This window comes from Callithrix jacchus, chromosome 16, assembly GCF_049354715.1.
Source record: "Callithrix jacchus isolate 240 chromosome 16, calJac240_pri, whole genome shotgun sequence".
Lineage (NCBI taxonomy): Eukaryota > Metazoa > Chordata > Mammalia > Primates > Cebidae > Callithrix > Callithrix jacchus.
In genome coordinates this window covers 44210329-44230302 of record NC_133517.1, presented here as the reverse complement: position 1 = coordinate 44230302, position 19974 = coordinate 44210329, and the positions used below count along the sequence as shown (strand labels likewise).

The 19974-nt window shown below is 33.5% G+C and overlaps 1 long non-coding RNA gene across 1 annotated transcript in view; it reads left to right on the top strand.

Moving 5' to 3' along the window:
- Positions 1-19974, top strand: part of LOC118148474 (uncharacterized) — a 497078-nt gene that overhangs the window by 463902 nt on the left and 13202 nt on the right. The window contains exon 7 of the long non-coding RNA XR_013528280.1: positions 6025-6087. This is a non-coding gene — a long non-coding RNA (uncharacterized LOC118148474). The remainder of the gene's footprint in view (positions 1-6024; positions 6088-19974) is intronic.

Here is a 19974-nt window from a genome sequence, read left to right as displayed (position 1 = left end):
AAAAAATTTAAAAATTAGCCTGGCATAGTGGTACATGCCTGTAGTGCCCACTACTCGAAAGGCTTTGCCAATCTCTATTGGCATAAGATTGCTTGAGCCTGAGTTCTAGGCTACAGTGAGTTGTGATCACACCTCTGCATCCAACCTGTATGACAGAGTGAGACTCTGTCGCTAAAGTAAGTAAATGAATAAACCACATTTCTGTACCTAAACAGAGATGCATTTGCTCTAGGAAACTTTTCTGTATATTTTATTAATGACCATCACAAAAAGAGAAGATTCCATGAATTTATATTAATCATTTTCATGTAGATTACATCCTCCCAAATAGACTTACATGTATCCCTACATTTAAATTCTGTTTTATTCTCTCCTAGAGTTTGCAGTAAACTTATTAAGGAAACAAATTGAATTTGTCTTTCAGTTATTTTAAAACTGAAGAGATAATAATGTTATCTAGTAGTTTGATGCATTTTGAACGATGATTCCTTTTAAATCGTGAGATAGAATGAGATGCTTCCATTATATAAGAAAATGGAAGTATATCTTTACATCAAATAAAGATAAATGGGGAGTCTAATAAAATGATTATTATGACCTTGTAGAAACCAACAACTTGCAAAATAGTTCTCCAAATACTTAGAATATTTTAGGTTATCATTACGTAAAAAGCTCAACTTAAACTATTCAATTTGTACTATTTCTTACTTGCAAATATTTGGGTGAAAACTTGAGCAGCTTCTGATTATTTTCATTACTCCTCTATACTTACAGGTTGAATGAAAGATTGAAATCTAATTGAAAACCAAATCCCGACATCTCAAACTTATCTCACCTGTGCCCCTAAGTTAATGATTAGAAATGAAAGAAACATGAACCCCTGAGATTCTTCTAATGTACAAATCTACATACTTTTCAAAATCAGAAACAATTTTCAGACTGAGAAATTGTTAATATTTTCTATGGAGTCTTTATTCATAGGGTATACAAAGTTCCATAATGTAAAAGAAAAATTAAAGAAAGCGGATTATTGTAAGACAGAGTGCATCAATGAAGAGATTTGAAAATTAAAACCACAGAACGTATGTATCTTCTGTTTGCACAAGGTACATAGAAATACATCTTTTATATTCCAACAGAGGGAAAGGTAAATATTAAGATAGTTATTTATCTCACACAGGGTGCCACTAAATATGCTTTAAATTTTAAGCTTCCAGCAGTTCCCTGATGGAAATGTAAAGCTGCTGAGGCAATAATCTATAACAATCAGCTGACCAACTGATCTTATAATAGTAGGCCATCAGAATTCAATTTGGCTATTGTAAAGCTTGTAATTTAAATAGAATACTGCTGGGATTTTCATAAATTGAAGTTACAAAGTAAGTGCCAAAAGAATCTTATTTTGATCATTTACACATTGAGTTTTGGATGATTCTAATTTCTAAAATACAGTTTATTATTATCATTTTTCCTACTATCCTACATTCAGAAATCAATCTCTAATGAAACTCTGTAAAGATATCCATTTGTTTAAAAAGAAAGCCACATATAATTATTCTAAGAATGGATTGCTAGAAGAAAATTCATAATTCTTTTGATAATGGGGTTTAAATATCTTGATTTTCATTATTTGCATAGATTTATGTGTCATATCATTTCCAAAATCAAAGGACTGGAAAGCTTCTTCTGTGTACCGTCTTACATTTACAGTTCTTCTGCCGAAATGGAAATAAAAAGCAGCCTAAAACTCTAGAGAAATGGGTAGAGATATAAATAATAATTATTGGAAGAAACAAAAATATCCAATAAACATATTTAAAATAATGAAACTAATAACATAAAATAAATACAACTTTATTGTATCATTAATTTCCATCAATTTATCAAATATTTAAAAAATGTAATATTAAGTACTAATAATATTAGACAAATACCCTTCTTCATACCTGAAAAACAGTCTATAATAAAGACTATGGCCTTAAAATTTGTTGTGTTTACATTTACTTAAAATATTAACTTCTAACCCTAATGAAATAATCAGAAATGTGCACACAAATATTTGTCCAAAATTTAATAATGATATTAATGATTATGAAGACAGGTAACATTTGATGACCCTTTGTCATGCTTATTAATTATTACAACAATTCTATTAAATATGTACTATTAGTGTGCCTATTTTACTTATAAGAAAACTGAGGACCAGAAGGTTTAAGTAACTTTTACACTTTCACAGTTGTTTAGGAGTGTATTCAGATTAGATACATAGGAAGTTCTTGCAGAGTATGTTACATACTACTTTATGTTAGAGATAACAGTAATAACTATAATAGCCATCAGACCTTATAAAGGTAAAATACTTTACCAAAACTGAGAAACATGACAAAGTGATGTGCAGCAATCAAAATCTATTCTTTGAAAATGTCTACTTATAGGACAAAGAGCTAGTATTTTGTAAAATAAATACGAAACTGAAAAGGCATCTAAATATTTTACTGATTATTTATAAATATATGCATACATAAAATAGCAAGAAACTTATCTTTAGCAACCATTATTTATCCTCAGATGAAATGGTCTTTGTTCAAGAAAGTACCCTGATAAATGTCTAAGTATAGATTATGAGACACTGATGTCATTACATGGTAGGGGACAAAGAAAATGATCACAGTACAGAAGGAAACAAATTAATGCATATATTTATTCATGTACTAAATTTTAGGGTGAGAGAAGAATGACATTAAGGGAAAGAAAAGTGAAGATAAAAGAAGGGAAAAAATAATTTGGAAAAATAAGAATAAAAGAGGTGAAAGAGAAAGAAAATGAAATCAACACAAAAAAAGGCAAGGGAGACTTGCAAGAGGCTAGAGTCATATCAATGAGAATTTTTTATAAAAAGTAATCTGATGTTTAATTTTAATGTTTTTGTTTCGTGGTTGCTATAGTAAAATCACATTTATTTATCCTAAAACTGAAGTTCACAAAACTCAAAGCACAGCTGCCTTGTATCATTTTTGTTTTTGTTTTTCTTCTCATTTTAGATTAGCAGGATGAGTTAGCAATAAGAAATATCCTCAGACCTGACAGATCCCACTCAGGTGTTTGGTCAAATGCCACTTTTCCAGTTACATCTTCCAAGAATATCTAACATTTTAGATATTACTACAGCCTCCAATTCTGTAACTGTTCCTCTAGTCTCCTGTTTTATTTTTCTCTGTAGCACTGAATGTCATGTGACATACGAGTTATTATACTTGTTCATCTTTTTTTCTGCCCCACATCCTTTTCACTACCCCTGGAATGTAACTTGACAAGGAAGGGATTCCATCTATCTTTCTCACTGTTGTTTCCCTTGTATCTTGGATGTTGCCTAATACAGCATCAGCATTCACTGAATATTTTTTGAAGTAATTAAAGGATCATTATTAATGCTGGAGTGAGTAGAGAAATGAACTCAACAGAAGGCAATAATCAAAGACAAAAATAACTAGCAAAAAAAAAATAGAAAGAAAAGAAAGGAAGAAAAAAGAGAGAAAAATAAATTATTCCTAGGATTTTACTAAACTCTTGAAAAGATAGCATCAGATATACCAAGGAATAGAAGAACACTGCCATATTCTTTCCTCAGTTATATGAGGCAGGATCAATCCAGGTAACATATGAAATAGAGATGAACTAGATGGTATAAACAAAATGTTGCTAGTCATTATCTGTCTCTTATGGGACATTTTTACTCCATTTTTTCTCTATATATATTCCCATTAAACAAAAACATGTATTACTTTTAAACAAAAAAAAAAAATTGAGACAGGGAAAATATTTATAACCACCCTCAAATGTGAGGTAAATAATTGAAATCTTTCTCTTTACCATCTTCATCTTTATTCATTTGACAATTGAAATTTAAAAGAGACATGGTAATTTCATTTTTAATAATGGATGGCTTGAACACGTGATTATTAAATAGCACACCCACACATAACTTGATGCCAAAAAATCTTTTTCTAAATCCTTATACAAGCATAAGAGGAAGATTGACCTACCACAGAGAGTTCTGTGAGAACTAGCCTAATCACACACAGATTTTTTTTTCTAAATAATAAACATTACTCTGCCATGAATCCTTCCAATTATGCACCTATTTTTGTTTTCTCCTTCTTTTCCCCTAACATTTATGTTGATTAATTTTCCTGAAATATACTTAATTTTCTCAGAAGATTCCCATAAATCTTACAAAGGCATGCAGTCTTAATTTAATTAGGTATAGTATATCTTAAAGTTTGAAATTAGTTGAGTCTAAATATGGCACAATGACAATTTAGAAGGTATGGTAATTGGGCTTTATTTGGCTTCTGTGGAAAATTCCCTTCTTATATATTTACTCTCTGGATTAGTCTATTCAGGCTGGTATAACAAAAGTACCATAGACTGGGTGGCTTATAAACAACAGATATTTATTGTTCACAGTTCTGTAAGCTGGAATTCACCATCAAAGTCTTGGCAGATTTGGTGTCTAGTTTCCTGATTCATGGATGCTTCTCCCTGTCCTCACATAGCAGAAGACCTGTGGGGGTTCCTTGAGGTCTCTTTTATAAACGACTATTATAATTCACTAATGAGGGCTCCACCTTCATAACCTAATCACGTACTTAAAGCTCCATCTTCGAATATCATCATGTAGGGAGTAAGGATTTCAATATAAAAATTTTAGGAGGACACAAATATTGCTTATGCACTCTTCATTTTCAGATTATCATTCCATTAGTTTGGCTATTTGTTCTGTAGTTGCTCATTCATTCATTTATTAATTAAACGAGCCAATATTTGTTGAACATGTTCACACAAAATGAAATAGAGGAGCTCATATTCATTATGAGGATTCAAGATATTCGAATATGAAGCAGTTAATCAAGACCAATAATAGTATATTCGGCATTAAGATTGTGTAAATTAGATTAAGTTTCAATTCATATGGCATCACATCAAACAAAATGGATGAAAATATTTAAACCACATTTTGGGGAGTATTTCTGTAATAGTATGTCTTTAAATGTAGGCTACATGGTATAGGGGAACTCAGATTTTGAGGCAGTTCATACTGAAATACAATCACATAGTAAAATGATGATCACCTGAAAATACGGAAAGACTCTGTGTAATTACTATTCAAAGAAGTGGTTAAAACTTCCTTGGAAGAGAAAACACACTGTTGTTTCAATGATAAGTTCCAAAGCAATCCATAAAAAGATTCATTAGGAATTTCAGGTGCTGATTTGTTCCCAAGGTACTTTTCACCTGGGTGACTCTAATGGTTGGGGGGCGGACAGCACTGCCCATTGAAAAGCAGCAGGGGTTTCTTTAGGCTGTGGTTATAATTCACCTGAGCGGGGCGGGAAAGGCCAGGCAGTAGCTAATAACCAGTAGGCTTTCCAGAAGGAACAGGGTTGGGGGAGATAGGATTTCTTAACTATCCAAAAAGAATACAAATAGAAGCATAGAAAAAGCTCTGAAGTAGGTCAGATTTTGTTAGATATTGGATTTAGACTTCATGATATATCTGTTCTTGAAAAAATTATTTGAACTTCTTGATCCTGTTTGTTGCTATGTGAAAAGAGGAAAAAGTTTTCTCAGGGTTTCCAGTTGGTAAGTATCTGCCTTCAGCACACAGTAACAATGATGACTATTGTTATTATCAGATTACATGGCAATTTTAAAATGGTTTTCCATATGTAGATTTCAGAGGTGTGAATCAGAAGTTCTGTTATGGAATAACATAAAAGTGACATATCTCATGCAGAGAAAGTGTCTATTCCACTGCCATTTCTTTCTAGTAGGTTCAGATCAGTTTATGTGTCAAAGCAAGAGCATTTGTTTTTGTGGAGTTACAGCTTTCTGACACATGGGAAGTCTAAATATCCATAGTCATCAAATATGGGATATGATGGTTAATCTCTCTGTCTCTCTCTCTCTCTCTCCCCCCTCCCTCCTTCCCTCCCTTCCTCCCTCTTCCCTCCACACCAATAGAATGAATATTTGAATCCAATCAGTTAGACTCACTTCTCTGGACAACCCTGAAATAAGAGAAAGGTAAGAAAAATTGATGGGTACAATATTAGAAGTTTAATAACTTTAGTAATTAAAATTTATAGATTATTGAAGTTATATTTTTTGTTAAAATGTACATCATAGTCATTATTCTCTCATTGTCTTTTAATAGAATCTGATGTCTAAGAATGACTATATCTTAGGGTTGGAAAGTACCCAGGGAATTATCTATCAACCCATTTTTTTCTTGAATAAAGCCAGTTGGCTGGACAAGATTATGAAGGTCTCCTGACTTCCATCCATTAGCTCTTGTAAGACCTGACACATAAGGCCTGATGTTATTGGCAAAAGTAAAGCATGGCAGGGTTTGACTTTGAGGACTTTAAAAGTGCTTAAAGGGTCACTATTTATCAGCTTATTTGCTGACTTATCTTGGCTTGGCTGGAAGGGATATTTAACTACTGAAGCACATAGCTGAGGCAATTGAAATTTATGAGATTTTTGTAGGTCACCGTTAACATAATTAAACTGAAGTTAATTATACATATATTTTATTCTACAGGTAATAAAGACAAGTAAAGTAGGTAGTCCATTCATTACACTTATAAACTATTTTTAGGCTCAAAATATCATATGTACATATCACTTACTAAAGCTTCCATTACATTCGGGTTTAGATCAGGCAACTGTCCAACATCTGCAAGAAGTATAAAGGAAACTACTGGATTTTGTTATTGGCTTTTTCGATTCCTGAACAAACTTAATCTCTCCGTTTAAGGTACATCATAACCTTAAGAGAAAACATATTTTAAGAAGGAAAAAACCATGCCTTTTCAAATAAAATTAAACCACAACTGCTATATTATTTTCTCTACCTATTTTTTGATACTAAATTAAATTATTAGCTGGGCATAATATTTTAGTTTCTGGCTGATTTCTAGCTCTTTCCTGAGAAGAAACTGAACTTATTGGTTCTGTTTAATTTCCACGCATCTCTAAGATTTCTAAAAGCACTTCAAAATCACCTATATGACACCTAACTAAGAGATTATAATACAGTCTCCTTTTCTACCTGATCCTAATATTTAGACATTATTTTTTTATTTATGCTTTTCATTCAGCAACTCACAATAGGACACAGTATAATTTTTTTTAAAGCCTATATGTCTGTATGTTCATTTTAGCAAAGAAAACTGCTTTTTATTTTGAAGTTTGGCTTCATTTATCATCTTCTTTTAAGGTTCAGATAATCTTCCATAGCATAAAACTGGTATTAATTAAGTTGGAGTAGTAAAAGCAAGAACAGATGTTGTGTCCAGGAGGGAATTTTGATTGAAAAAAATAGAGTGGGGAAGCATCATTAAATTAATAGAATTAATAGTGCTCTGAAGTCAAGTCTTATTGTTTTAATCTCTGTCTCAGAATATCATTTTGCCTTTGTTAAAACATAAGTTAATAGTGCTAGGGTCATAATATATTAACAGAATCTTAATGAGTGGAAATACAAAGTCATTATTTTATTTACCCAGAAAACAAACATACAGTATCATTGATAAGAAAACGATTTCAATGGAAGTTTTGCATTTAAAATATGTTTATGATTGTATAAAGACACAGTATTTGTTGCCAGGATTCTTAAAATATTATTGTTATATTTTATAATTTGGGGATAATATGGGATATTTAGTAAGTAAAAATAGAACTGATTGATCATAATATTAAAATGCTTAATTTAACACTATTGATAAATTCATGGCCTTTAAATCTTTTGTTCCTACTTAAATATTTGTTATTTATCAGTAATTCTTTTTTGTAATTCCAATTATGTTTGCTTCAAATTAAACTGATATACAATTATTTTATCTTTAACATAGACAATTATTGATAATATAAAATAGGATTATTTTTATAAATCTGAATGCTATTATCATATCATGGCTAAATAATTCTCACTTCTTTATTCCTGAGTCCCCTTAAGTCCTGTGTCCACTGGTTCCAATTATCCAAATTATTTAATTAGTTCATCCTCAATTGCCAAATTAATCACAGTCAAAATCCGGAGAAGACGTCTCAGAAAATATAAGTCAATCTGTTTATTTATTTATTTTTGAGTTCCACAGAAAGTCCTTGACGATTGTGGAGAAAGTTTCAGACCTGTCTTATGGTCTGTCTCTTCAGGTAAACTTTCCAGAGACCAATGGAAATTATCCAATGGAAATATACAGAAAGAACTGAGAGCTCACTGCTTTTCAATGTTGCACTGTAGTGCCTGTACTAAGCTTAATAAGCCTGGTATAACATTTCTCTTAACTTCATGAAACACAAAAAACTTTTTACTGGGCAACCAAATCATACCAATAACTTAGATTACATTCGCAAACTCTTAGTAGCGGGCTTCCATCTGTATTTCAGCAGCTGAGAATTCGAACTTCAGGGCAAGAACATAAAATAATCAAAAAGATAAAAATTTTTTCAAGTTTATGAAGTGAACTTAGAGTAAGACAGGCTTATGTATTATTTAATAAAAAGGTTTTAAAAAATAAATTTAGTGTAGCCTAACCATAGGGTATTTATAAAGTCTATGACAGTGTACAATAAAATCCTAGGCCTTTCCATCCACTCACCCAGGTCACTCACTGATCACACCTGGTGGGCTATGGGAAAGACAAACTTGACCTGCACAAACTAAATCAGGTCATCCCCTCCTGTTATCTCCACAAACTGATCTTTTCCAGTGAATCTTGTTTGCATTAATGTCACAGTAATCCACTTAACTCTCTAATGAAGAAAATGTAAAATCATCACTGACACCTGTGTCTCACTTAGCACTCATTTTGCTATATACTTTTAAGACATATATACTGCCAGCTTTTTTCTCCAAATGTTTTTTTAAATATATATCTATTTCTTTGCATATCCATCACCACTGTGCTTAAGAAACTATCATATTCTCCTTCCTGGAAAACTGAAATAGTATCCCATTTTGTTTCATTGCATTATAATATGGCCCTCAAGCTAGAGCTATCTTTCAAAATCTAAATATGACTATTTCAGATCTTAGTGTCAGCATGTTCAGAGTATGACAAGAGGTTAAAATATCTATCTTAAATGGATCTCAACAATCAAGCATAGTCTTGCCTCTTAATTCCAAGTGACATAAAATAATTTGGCAAAAAAAAGTATTAAAATATATTGGGTAACTCACAGAATTTTCCAGAGAGACAGAGAGTCAACCTCACAACCTATTCAACTAGCAACAGTAAACAAAATCACACCAAAAGATGCCACAAAGACACTTTTGCTGCCAATGCTGAGAGTAAAGATTTTATTGTCAGATACAGGATACCATTGATAATTGATCATGAGATACTGATTTGAAAACTATTCCTGGAAACTAGATATAGCTGCTACTGTTCACATCAGTCTTTAACTGGAAAGAGCTCCAAGACATTACTAATTTTTCCTGCCCTGGCTTCTGATTAAACATCAGTGATGAACACAAGTATAATCTAACCCATATATACATGTCTCCTAGATTTGAGAGAGTAGGGAAATTGTATGACATTATGAATTTCTATGATGAGAAACAGGATTATCCCAATGAGGTTGTTTCACAATTGGGATATATTTTAGATCAGTTGGCAAAAGGATTGAAAAAAATGTCCAGTTAATTTATCTGCCTCTTTTTTGATTTATACAACCATTTATAGACATCGTCAAAATCTTATAGTCCCTCTCATTCTTAATGATTCTCATTGTCTCAAATGCTTTGCGCATTCAAATCTCCATTCTTTGAGCCTTCAACCTTCAATTTTATACTAGGTGAGCTCAACCAATCCTTTAGGTCCATGCTTAGTCATCTGTATCTCACAGTGATAACTTCCAGTTAGTTAAAGACCCTCAGAGATATACTCTCACTCAAACATTTGTCACAACTTTAATTTTACATTTTTTGTCACATTCTATTAACATACTTTACATTTCTTAATGATCAGGGAACATAGTTGTGATTACACAAATTGGTTGTCGTCAGGATATAGATTATTGTGTGGCAGAGAGAAGAAGCTCCATAAATATTTGTTAAATTAATTAATACATTATTTTCTAAAACTAATTTGTAAGTACTTAACTATAGTGCCTGCATATGTATTAGTTATCTAAAGCTTCCTTAACAAGTGTCCACAGACTTGGAGGCTTAAAACAGCAGAGATTTATTCTCTCACTTCTGGAGTGCCAGAAGTCCAAAATCAAGGTGTCTGCAGGGTTAGTTCCTTCTGGTGATTCTTAGGGAGAATCTATTTAATACCTCTCATCTGGCCTCTAGTGGCTCCCAGAAGTCATTGACATTCCTTGACATATAAGCATATGACTTCAGTCTCTGCCTTCATTTTCACATAAATTTTTGTCCTCTGTGTACATCTGTGTCTCAAATTCCCTGCTTTCCATTTTTGTACAAGAACACAAGTGTTTGGATTTATGACCTACACTAAATATAGGACAATCTTCTCTTCAGATTTTTAACTCAATTATATCTGCAATATCTCATGTCCAAATTAGGTCACTTTTACAGGAACTGGGAATTCTGAATGGGATATATTTTTTGGATACATATTCCAAACCACTATAGTCCATCTCCTTTTTCACAATATTTAATATCTGTCTCACATGAAAAATAAATTCACTCTATTCAACCGTCCTAAAAGTCTTAATTCATCCCCAGTATCAACCCAAGTACAAAAATCTCATATATTATCAACTCAAAATGTCCCATATGCCATCTAAGTCAGGTATAGGTGAGATTCTGGGTATGACCCATTTTGGGTAAAATTCATGTTCATCTATGGACCTGTGGACTAGAAAACAAGTTATATGCTCCAAAAATCCAGTGATGGAGAGACACAGAGTTAAAATTTTCATTCTATTTAGGGAAGCAGTAGCCTAGGAGAGACAGGGTGACATTATTTTATAAATGGCCTTATCTTGGCTGGACACAGTGGCTCACACCTGTAATCCCAGTGCTTTAGGAGCCAAGGCAGGTGGATCACCTGAGGTCAGAAGTTCAAGACCAGCCTGGCCAACATGGCAAAACCCCATCTCTATTAAAAATATAAAACTTAGCCAGGCGTGGTGGCACATGCCTGTAATCCCAGCTACTAGCAGGAGCTGAGGCAGGAGAATTGCTTGAATCAAGGAGGCAGAGCAGTGAGCCGAGATTGTGCCACTGCACTCCAGCCTGGGCAATGTAGTGAGACTCCATCTCAAAAAAGAAATTAATTAAAAAAATTTTTAAGAATGACCTCGTCTTAAAACTAACAAAACACATTCTTTGCTGGTCATTACCAATGTTCATAGGATGTTTACAGTTAAAGCAGTAGCTTAATAATGCCTGTGAGGACAAACTCCTACATTAGTGAAATGTCCAGATGTCCCAATATCACATAATTTATGCTTTTAAAGAGAATTAAAGTCATGTTTGAAGTGCTTGTGTGCTAATATGCCAAGGGTAACTTACTTTAAATCAACAAAGTAATACATTTGGTTACAATCTCAGTCCATTCACATGCAGGCATAGTTTAGCTTTTACATAGATAAGACCCCTCTGTAAGACTTTAAAACCAAGGCAGCAGATTCTTCATGCTTTCTGAGGATGCTCTACTCTGTAACTGAGTAGCTTTCATTAAGTTATATCTTATCACTGCACTCTACAACGTGCACTGAATTTTTTTTTTACTGCATCAGATTCAACAACCCTGTCTTGAGTTCTGGATTGGAACCCCTTTGCAGCAATTCCAAAAGGGAGAAATCAGAAGAAATTTTGTTTGTTTGTTTTGAGACAGAGTCTCACTGTGTTGCCAGGTAGCAGACTGGAGTGCAGTGTCATGATCTCAGCTCACTGCAACCTCCGCCTCCCAAGTTCAAGCAATTCTCCTACCTCAGCCTCCCAAGTAGCTGGGACTACAGCTATGCGCCACCATGGTCAGCTAATTTTTGTATTTTTTAGTAGAGATGGGGTTTCACCATGTTGGCCAGGATGGTCTCGATCTCCTGACCTCGTGATCCACCCGCCTCGGCCTTCCAAAATGCTGGGATTACAGGTGTGAGCCATTGCACCCAGCCAGAAGAATTTTTAAAATCACTAGTCCTAAGGAAGTGTGAACTCAGAAGGACAAGTTCTAGTAGGTCAAGGACTGAGATAATCCTCTGTGATTAGTCCTTTATCTCCTGAGCATGTGGAGGTTCCTGTGGCCCCTGCGTCTGGGCATGTTTCTCTGTCCTTAGCCTCTGTGTCTGTGGCTCTGGTTTTGAAGTCATTATTTTTTTTTCTTGTAGGTTAGTACGTGCTCACAGCCAAATAGTTCTATCAGCTGGTTTTCTGCCTGTAAAATCCTAGAAATCCCACACCCTTCCTTTATTATGTCCCATCTCTGCCCCTTTCAATACCACTTGGCAAAGTTTTAATAGATATAACATTCCCTGAAACATTGTGAGTCTCCTGTGTGTGTCAAAGTAATATGTAACTGTAGACAAGAGGGTCACCCAAAGATCCTCCCTAGACAACCCCATCTCTATCCCTGGCTTAGGTTGAGATGGCTGATGGGATCCTTAAGTCATACATTTAATCTCTTCAGCCAAAGGTTATCTGGGCACGCAATTGGCCTTCTGGCCAGAGCACACTTTCTCAATAGGGAATTTCTTTGCAATCTAGATAGGCCAGAAACTTCCAAAGTCACCAAGTGCTGGCTCGTTTTTGCTTACGGTTCCTTTCTCAATTTATCTCTGTGAGCAGCAAGACTTTGTTACGAGTTTATTACGAGCAGCAAGAAGAAACCAGAGCGTCCACACTTTGCTTGGAAATATTAGCTAAATATCCAAATTACCTGCTTACAAGATATGCTTTTCATCCAACTCTGAAATATAATTCAGCTAACTTTTGTGTAATTGTATGACAAGGGTTGCCTTTCCTAGAGTTTCCAATAATATGCTCCTCATTTTAGTATGAGAGCTCACCAGAAGCATCTGTAAAATCCAAATTTTCACCCTAGTCCCTTCAAAACAATTTACGTAATTTTTTATCATGCATCTCAGAATACTTCTAGCCTCTATCTGTATTGTCCAATTTCATATCCACTTCCACATTTTCAGGTATCTGCCAGAAAAGCTCTCCTTTCTATGTGTGGAGATCAACTAGTTTCCTAGGACTACCTTAAAAATTTTCCAGAAACTTGGTAACAGATATTTTTTCCTCTCAAACTTCTAGAAGCCAGAAGTCCAAATGCAAGGTGTCTATGTGCAGTTGTTTCCTTTTGGAAACTCTAAGAAAGAATCATTATATGCCTTTCTCTTAGCTTCTGGTGGTTGACAGAAATTCTCTGTGCTTCTTGGCTTTACATCACTTAAAGCTCTGCCTCAGTCTTTACATCTCTCTTCTTTTTGCCTCTTTGTTTCAGTTTGCCCTCCTTTTCTTCTATAAAAACACATGTCATTAGATTTAGGGCCTCCTGTAAGTCCAAGATGATCTAATTTGGGGAACCTTGACTTAATACATATGTGCAGATCTTATTTCCAAGTATGGTCACATTCACTACAGAAGATAATACTTGAAAATGTTACAATGGTTTGAAAAAGAGAGTAAAAATGTGTAAATACACATAACTATATATGTATAACTATGTATATATACACATATAAAACTATATATAAATATATATATCTGTGCATGCATATGTGTGTACATACATATGTGCTTATATATTATATATAAAACATTCCTAAGGAGAATTATATTTTATATTTTAGCATTTATAAATTAAATAATGTATCATGATGCGCATAATCTGATTATAGGTTTCTTTCAAAAGTCTGTTATTAGAATGTGATTTTTATTTCAATTAGGGAAATATGACAGTTTAAATAATTTGACTCATTGGTTAATGGACCAAAATCAACTAGAGGAAAATTATTTAAAATATAATTTCAATTGCATGTGTATATGTGGGATAAATGTGTGTACATGAATGCTCATATAAGTGTGATTTTAAAAAGTCAACTGATCATTTTTAGAATCGAGTGCACTAGTTTAGAGAAGTTTATGTGAGAAATATCCAAAGATATACCTTGATCACATGTAAGTATGTAAACCATGTAGAAAATCTCCAAAAAAAAAACTTGAATTGTTATAACTTTATACCATAAGTAGCAGATCTTTTTATGTTCTTGTAAGTCAGTTTGCTTCTGAATCACCATGTTTAATACAGAGCACAAGACTTTATGATAAGCATTGAGAAAGCATGGCATATACAAAGAGATTGATTAATGCTTTTGAGGAGGAGTCTCACTCTGTCACCCAGGCTGGAGAACAGTGAATGAACACATCTCACTGCAGCCTTAGCCTCTTGGGCTCAAGTGATCCTTCCACTTCAATCCCCCCAGTTGCCAGAAACACAGATTGTGTCTCACCAAGTCTGGTTAATTTTTTAAAATTTTCTATAGAGATGGGGCCTTGTCATATTGCCAGGCTGGCTTTGAACTCCTGGGCTCAAACAGTCCTCCTACCTTGGCCTTTCAAAGGGCTAGGATTACAGGTATCAGCCAGTGAGCCCAGCTGACACTATTTTTGAAAATTTGAAATGATTCCAGGCAGTTGGGTGGAAAGTTGTATATATTCTATGTTGGGCCAGAGGAAAGAACCACTGAAAATTGTATTATTTTGTATTGCTGCCATTTTTATTTACCACAAATTTAATACTTTAAAACAACATAAATTATTTTGTAATTCTGCATTTTAGAAATTAGGATGGACTTGGCTGTTTTCTTTCCTTTGGTTCTCATAAGAAAGGCCACAGTAGGCTCTTATCTGAAGGCTCTGGAGAGGAATGCACTTCCAGGCTTTTTCAGCTGGCTGTCAGAATTTACTGTCATGTAATGTTAGGACTAAGTACTTTTTCGCTCACCTGTTTTAACTGGGTAGTGTTGTCAGGCTCCAGGGGCCTCCTGCACTCCCCAGCCTATGGGTTTTTCATTTTCAAGGCCAGCAATGACAAATAGATCCTTCTTTATGCTTCAAATTTCTCTGACCTCCACTTTGGCTCCATGTCTCTTGCCTCCAGCTAGAAAAAGGTTCTCTGCTTTTAAGGCCTCATGTGATTAGATTGGGGCCACTCTAATCATCGACAACCTACACATCTCAAAGTCCTGAACCTTAATCACATCTGCAAAGTCCTTTTGCCATGTCACAGAAGATATTCACAGGTTCTAGGGATTAGGATGTGACTATTTTTGCAGGGTTATTTTGCTACCACAACCATAAAGATGAGTTGCAAAAAAGCAGTTATTGGTTCATATGGAAAAAAGCTTTCAAAAAAAGAATTCTGTCCAACACTGGGAATTTATTTAATTTAAAGTGAACTTTTCTTATCAGAATTGTTCAAGAACATGGTAAATGTCCATTTCTTAGACTCCGGGAGATGAATATTCCTGGATTCAGATCTATAAGCAAGGCTTTCATTCAGTTCTGTAGTGTATTAAGCACATTTAAAGTCCCTTCTAATAAACATGTCTTTGCTTCAGTGTTACGACTATTTGGAAATCTTCTCTCATTCAGGAAAACATGTATTTCCCAAGTGTCTCTTGCATTTGTTTTCATACTTTCGGTATACTTTACGAATGAAAATTGTTCTTATTTTTCTGATCATAGGCCAGGATTCAAAGGTGGATGGGAATCCAAAAAGTTCTCCCAACCTTATTTACTTCTGCTCTGAAAGTGACTTTAAATTTAAATGAGCTGTCTCCCACATTAAAAAGGAAGTGAAGACTTGAAATTTTGCCATGAATTTAGCTTTTATCTCAACTTTCAGTCCTTTAAACCCTACTTTTTCTAAGCTTTATCTTGCATTACGTGGTTTTAGAAGAATAAGCACAGAAAAATTATGTGTGCAAAAAAGCCAGACTCAATTATATTACCTACTGTTTATAACACTATGTATTATTTCTTAAAATGACACTGAAAGAAATCTATAAAAGATGAACTTCTAACATTTCTATTGTCAATACACAGGTTTTAAAAAATACTTTATTGACACTGGCAACAATTATCCTGGGAAAGAAGGTGATAAGCTTTAAAATGTCAAGCTGTTTAAACTTTCAAACATTAGAAACATACTATTTGTGAGATTCTGCCAAGAATATTTAACTAATAAGAGCTCTACTAGCATGTGCTGACAGCAGGCTGACAAACTCTAAGCCCAAGTAGGTTCAAGGCTGCTTAGAACCTTGTGGCAATTATCTATGTAAGTCATACAATGGTCTTCTAAATGTCATATTTGCAGAAAGAGTGGGAGGAGATACCTTAATGAGATATGTGGTGCCACCATTAGAAGACTTTAAATTATGACTGCCATTAATAAGTGGTGGCAGATTAATAGGATATATCACCAAACCAGAATAAAAAACTCTTAGACATTTTTGGTGGGCTTTCAAAAACGCCTTTATCTTCAAATAGTAAGAATCCTTGCCCAACATGTAAATTTCTCTGTGTTGAATCATAGCTAAATTTCATTCTTTCTTTTTTTTCCACTTGGGTAAGAAATTTGATATGTTGCACAAGTCAATGAACATTTGAACTAAGATGAACACAGCCTGTCACTTCAAGACTCCATCTCCATGGAAAATAATGAAACTGGAATAAAAAAAAGAAATGAAACATATTTCCTGTCAGTCAACTGTCAGGGTGTTTATTTGTTTCTTTAAGCATAGCACTCAGATAATAGCAGGGAAAACATATTTTCACTAAAAATGTTGTTTAATAAAGAATTAGGGCCAACTGAACATATTTCCATTTACCTCTCAGTTAATTCCAAAATAAAATTCTTTCATAATTTTAAGGAAGTCAGAAAACAAAAGCCTTTTTTCAAATTGTCCTATTCTTATCAGAAGGCAAAACAAGCTAAAATGTATTTGAAAAGTGAACTAAATGAATATACTTAAAAGAAATAAAAGGTACTGACATGCTTTTCTGCACTTATATTTTTAGTCCTATTATGGTTGATGTCGATGAAAGCAAAACCATGTTGTTTGACCTAAAATATCATCTATCATTGTTTTAACTGGCTTCAACCCTGGTAATTACATAAATGGGAGAGCAACATGATTTATGTAGGCATTCTTGTAATGTGAATGAAAAATCAGTACTAAAGTTCACTCATCTTTATATATTTCCATAACAAAAGCTTCCAAAATGAACTACTCAAATCATCCCACTTGGAGCCCTCTTTTCCTTCAGGAACTACTTTATGATCTGAGGGTCTAAGGGTACAAATTAGTAACTGGGAAGCAAATGAGGTAACATATTGTAGGCAGTAGAGGTGATTTTCTTGTAAATTACAGTCAGATTAATTGTACCAGGTAGTCTTCCCTCTTGAGGATGTAGCTTTGAAGAAAGCCAGGACTTTGTGGCAAGTTTACCTATGCAATCAGTCCTCATGTCTGTGGGTTTTGCATCTGTGGATTCAACCAACCACAGCTTGAAAATATTCTGGAAAATAAAATGTTTCTCTACAGAAAACATATAAACTTTATTTTTTCTTGTTATTATTCCCTAAACAATACAATATAACAACTATTTACATGGCATTTACATTGTATTAGGTATTTTAAGTAACCTAGTGATGATTTAAACTATATGGGAGGATGTGCTTAGGTTCTATGCAAATATTATGCCATTTTATACTGGGACTTGAGCATCCTTGAATTTGGTATCCGAAGATTTTATTTGCAGAAGGTTCTGGAATGAATCCCCAGCTGATAACAAGGAATAATGTATAGGTCCTTTATTCTGTTGAAATTTCTCAATCTGCAGATATTTGGCTTTTGAACTGTATGCTCAAAATTATCTTTCTGCATTTCCTCAGTATATACTGAACTCCAAATAATGCTACTTTAAATCCCAATTTTTGACCTTCTTAAATGTAGATTTTGTTGTTGTAATCTCTCAAATTTGCCCTCAATTTTCTAACACAACACTACCTTCCCTTTCTTTTTTTCTCCACTGCTTTTCCACTCTATCAAAGCTTAACACTTGCTGATTATTCCCTTCTGTTTTTCTAAGTTTTATCCTAATTTTAACTTGAAATCACAAGGAAAATAATGTTTACTACTCTATATTAAAATATATGGCTAATGTGAATTAATACTTAATGTAAATGTATTACTCATCTAAATCTTTCTTAGGAAACTCTCAGAAGCTATGTGTTTATGTCAACATGAATATAATCTGAGATTTCAGAAGAAATAGAACACATAATTTATACCTTTAGTTTTGAGTTAAATTAGTATCATGTTCACACCCCATTAATAATTTATTCTCTAAGGAAAAGGCTCTCTCATTGAAATGGTAGGTTAAAAATAAACTACATTCAGGAATCTGTAAAATAATTCTGTTTACTATTATTTTTTTAAATTATTTATTTATTTATTTATTCATTTGAGACTGAGTCTCACTGTCTCACCATGCCCAGCTAATTTTTGTATTTTTAGTAGAGACAGGGTTTCACCATGTTTCCCAGGATGGTCTTGATCTCCTGACCTCGTAATCTGCCCACCTCAGCCTCACAAAGTGCCGGGATTACAAGTGTGAGCCACTGTGCCCAGCCCTGTTTATTTTTTTTTATTATTTCTAAATCTTCAAATAGTTTTCTATTAATTAAAAAATTTGGTTATTCTAGAAAAATATTTTCTCCATCAAGTTACATAGAAATAAAACTATAGAAGTATGTAGTTTGTGACCCTGTTCTCTTTAATCAGAATGATGCCACCACTTTTTAAAAATCCAATAAAAAATTAAAAAAAAAAAAAACTCAAGCAGCCAGGCAAAACAAAACAAGAAACCACATTGTCAACTTTAGTGTCTAAAGTGAAGGACCTTAGGAATTAGGAATCACTCTAATTGTATCCAGAGGATAGGTATATCTCATCAAATACTCTACTGTGGCTGCTCGTATGGAATATATACACTTTAGGATCATTGTACTACATCATATTACATGATACACTCATTTCTTGAGAAGCAAACTGTACATAAAGATATTAAAATATAAGAGAAGACCTGTAGTAAGGAAATCTACTTTAAATTATTCTGAAAGTTTTTTAATAAGCCTTCTCTTGCACTTTACATTCATGATCAGTATTCACAAAACACCTCACAAAACAAAACTCTTATAAAATATAAATAAAGCTGGAGTTCTGAGATCAGAGTACCTTGATTCATAAGAAATGAACAAAGCAAAACAAAACAAAACAAAAAACCCAAGTATCTCAGAAGTCATTAGTTAGATTCTTGGCCAGTAATTTATCTACCTTTGAACTTCAATATGCTTCACGTAAATGATACCTACCTAACATGGAAACTGTTAAAGATTAAATAAGAATGAAGTTAATTGTAAACTACAAAGAACTAAGCAATTGGTTAGAAAAGGGGAATGTTGAGAGAAATCTTCAAATTCTCACTCTGACATTTACTATGTATATGGCTTTATGCAAATATCTTTCCATCTCTGAATGTAAGTTTCCCCATTTGTCAATTGAGGTTAATAATATTTGACTTGCAGGGTAAGAATTAGAAATAAAAGGTTACAAATCATATCATACAGTCGTTTTCCATATATTATAATAATTTAATTTGGAATTTTAATTTGAAAATATGTATTGTTATGAATATAGCATAAACAATGTGGAAAAGTAGGAAAATACATGTATAATCAGACATCTGGTAAAAAGATAATTGTTTCATTTTCTGCACAATATGAAGGAACACACTGCTATTGGCTTTTGTGTTTTCTTAAGAAAAAGGATAAGCCAGGTGTGGTGGCTCACGCCTGTAATCTCAGCACTTTAGGAGGCCAAGATGAGCAGATCAAGAAGTTAGGAGTTTGAGAT